Source organism: Centruroides sculpturatus, unplaced genomic scaffold, assembly GCF_000671375.1.
Source record: "Centruroides sculpturatus isolate CEXI.00-Female unplaced genomic scaffold, Cexi_2.0 scaffold114, whole genome shotgun sequence".
NCBI lineage: Eukaryota > Metazoa > Arthropoda > Arachnida > Scorpiones > Buthidae > Centruroides > Centruroides sculpturatus.
This window is the reverse complement of record NW_019384417.1, coordinates 186,954-190,912: the sequence shown is the minus strand read 5'-3', so window position 1 is coordinate 190,912 and position 3,959 is coordinate 186,954. Positions and strand designations below refer to the sequence as shown.

The following is a 3,959-nucleotide window of genomic DNA, read 5'->3' as shown; positions in this document are numbered from 1 at the left end:
AATTTTTATGAATATTTATCATAGTTTCGGCGAGTTTTGGACCTATTATATTTTCTGTGCTCATGCTTTTCGATTTTTGTATAATAAACAAATATTATACACAAGTTAATGTCTGTTACATTGAAAAATTACTTGTGTATGCAAATTTTACCAGATCGATGACTTAACCTGTTACGTTTAATTCTTTTAATTTAGGTTCTATCAATTACCTGATGGTTGAGGGATACATTGGTTATCTCTCTATATAAATTAGGATGTTTGTTTGTTTGTTCGCTATACACTCGAAGGCCGTTTGACCAATTGCTACGAAACTCTGCAGTTACGTTCAAATACTTCTTAGATTATGACATACATTACACTCCAAATTATCTATTGCATTTCTACAAATCAATTAATTTTTTAGTGATTTTCTATTCTCATTTATTGTTTTGATTTACGGACTGTTATAACTGTTAACTTGTTTTCATTCAAAAATTTTTTTACAGTATTGAATTTTTATTTGTATTTTGAAAAATTTATTCTTTATTTGTTTTTTGAAACCGTGTCCTGTTTTATATTTGTGGCGTAGTAAACACTAGTATTGTGTTTTATTCCAAAGACACATGACAAATTTTCCATCTAATTCCTTTATTAGTAATTATTAGTAACTAATAAAGGAATTTGATGGAAAATTTGCCATGTGTCTTTGGAATAAAACACAATACTAGTGTTTATTCTTTATTTTTTTTATTTTGATTTGTGTAACTTTTCTGTGCGTTTTTTATATTGTATTTTATTTTATCACCTTCTTCTTGGTCAGATATTTTCTCATTTCAGGCTTTATCGAGTTTTGCCACAACATGTAGAATTTTGTTGTTGTTGTCGAAACCGTGTTGTGTTTATGTATTGTCTAACTGAATAAAGATTGAAAACTTGCCTAGTGTTGAAAAAAAGGTCACTTCATTGTTCCAGTATACAATACAATGTAGAATTTTGTTTTGATTAGGAGAATTGTAATCTGGCGTCGGTTTTTGAGATTTCTACTTTAGTTTTATTTAATATTAATTGTTATTCCCATTTTTTCTGTTGTTTGGAAATCCGAATGTATTACCTAGTTTATTTAATTTCTGGGCTCTGCAGTTTTCTTCTTTTCTTTTCTTTATATTGTTTTTGTAGGATATTTTCGTCGATATTAATTTCTGATATTTTTTCCCAAAAATTAAAATAGGATACCAAATTTTGTTCCATAGTGTTTGTTTGGTCATTTTTATTTTGTTGTATAACTGAATTTAATTACAATACTCTACTTTAATATTTTTATCTTATAAAATATGTTATTAAAGAATTTAAACATAAAACATTAAATAATTGGACTTAACGCGTTAATTATCTTAATAATGATTTAAAAATTAATCAATTATTTAAAAATTTACGTCGTTTAAATAATGTACTGATTATACGAGCGTATTTTGGAATTATAAAACAGGATTTACAACATTATATATTAGGCAACAATAGTTTTTCTATATAGGCATATAGTATATATATTATTTTGTTTCTATAATATCTTTTTTATATTTCTAATTATGGAAATCATGTCTTACAGTTTAATTATGTAAATATTGATACGTAATCTTTAGCATAGGTTATGAAAGTTGAAACTGTTTAATGCGGAAAGCAATCATTTTATACAACAAATTACAACTCACAAGTATTAAATTTATATGTATAGTTCACTTCATTCATATTTAAAGTCTATAGTTATATAAAACTTACATTCCTGGCATTAACAGAGATAAAGTGAATAAACCCAACAAGCATTGTAGTTTGTCAAGATGTAAGAAAGAAGAACAGGACTGGTAGAAAATGTGAAAATATCAAAGTAAACATTATAGTCAAACCATTATTATATGTACTGATTATTTTCAAAAAATTTCAATTAATTTTAATAAAAGCTTTTTACATACGGTAAATTTTTATAATTATTAAAAATATACGAATGTATATACTCGTATATACACTAAGTGTATTGATAAATTTAAATCACTGTACAGATGTTAAATTTGTGTACAGTAAAAAGTTCTAATTAAAATTAAAGTATGAGTTGTTGCATTTTGTGGCAGAAAAGAGTCGAGTGTTATTTCTTGAAAGGTACCACGTGATGTCAGACTTCTTAGGTGACCCGCATGACGAAAACAATAAAGAAGAAACACGTCACAAATGAAACGTCTGACCAACTGTAATTCTCCGATGTTTCCTTCGTAAATTTATAACATTTCTGAATAAATGTGTTAGACGTATTGTACGCACTGCTTGTTCGATCTGACTATAATCAAATCACGTGGTTAGCCACGAGAACTCTCACGATGGAAGACTAATTCCCTTGCCTTTTCCAACACTTGGAAACTCACGAGGCGTATCTCCAATTTCATTTGTTGTGCGTAATGTTTTGATTGCATCGTACGGGCATCCATGGCGATGGCTAAACAATAGGTACATTGAGAAATCTGAACACAGCACTTACAAGTCTATTATAGGATGTTCGTGTAACGATATTAGAGCCCTCCGGTGGCATTACCAGGCCTTCTTCCTGTTCTCGTTTCTGTCACTCATTGGTCACTGGAAGCTTACCAGGCCTGCAGTCGGACTACGACTTTAATACTTCACTTCCTCATTGAAAACAATTTCTTGTTTGTTCTAATCAAAACACGTGATTTGCGATGATAGAAACGTGACTAGAAAACAACGTTGCATAATGCGGTGCCACATGTCGATTAAACAAAACGACAAAAAATCGAAACTGTGCTTGCCAGGTTTCGAACCTGGGACCTTCCGCGTGTGAAGCAGATGTGATAACCACTACACTACAAGCACTCGGGCGTTTCGACTACGAAACTTCTGTAAATTTCTTTAAATCTTTAAGGCTCGCGCTAATTTTAGTCCAGTAGTTAAGACTCATACAACATGGAATTTATATAAAACGAAAAAATCAACAGTGTTATAGGGAGGTCGACTGTATTACCATCTAATTCTTTTCTTAATCAGTATTAACGCTTTTCGGGCTACAATTTAAAAAAATTATAGACCTGTAAATTCCCACTGTCCTCTGTCCGTCTATCATTCCTTAATCTCAAAAACGGAGTTAGGTAGATGAAAGTGGACATGATATCTAAAAAGGTAAGAGACAGGAGGCCCCAAATAAATATATACAAAGTTCCAATACACACGAGAAGTCACGTTATTTTGAAACTTTTCCCCTGAAAAGTGTAAATAGATGACCACCATGATTAGTATGCTAGCAGGAAAAGTACGATGTATAGGGGCAACATACAAATAATTTTTAGTGGAAAGCATGTATTTTAAATTAAATAAATTAAAAATATGATAAAAAGTTTCAGCCCGGCATGGCGACGATGTCACAATAAATATATGATTCTCTGACTTAGTTTATGAAAACTTGTATTAATAAAAAAGCAAAGTTATTCGAATGATTTTGGCACATTACAGTACATAAAAACGTTTTATAACGTTTTTATGTACTGTAATGTGCCAAAATCACACAAACATATATTTGTCAAAATTATATGCTTTATTTGAACCTCGTATAGGTAGCCTTACGAGAGAAAAGTATCATATCTGCTTCTTGAAATTATCATATAACCCTCTCAATCCGTTACATTACGTTCTCTATTCGTAGGTTTTCCTATGTCAAAATCTTTTAAAATTTTTATCTGTGAATTCCTTCTTACAAAAAAAAAATAATTGTTTACAGCCCATTTTACAAGGTAGATTTTATGACTTCCACTTATAATATACGGAGTAAAACAAAGCTCTAAATGGGCATAATTTTTTAAAATCTCTTTTTCGCCCTATATGGTCTAAGAGTGCCTCTTTTATTATGGATTCATTACGGGTTCGGCCAGATCCACAATGGGGGCAGCCGGGTGGTCAGGAAGAGGACTAACATATCTGACTGACAA

The 3,959-nt window shown here is 30.6% G+C and overlaps 1 non-coding gene across 1 annotated transcript; it reads right to left on the bottom strand.

Moving 5' to 3' along the window:
- Positions 1-2,780: 2,780 nt before the first annotated feature.
- On the bottom strand, positions 2,781-2,853 carry Trnav-cac. The gene has a single exon. It is a non-coding gene; the product is annotated as a tRNA-Val (tRNA).
- Positions 2,854-3,959: the final 1,106 nt, after the last annotated feature.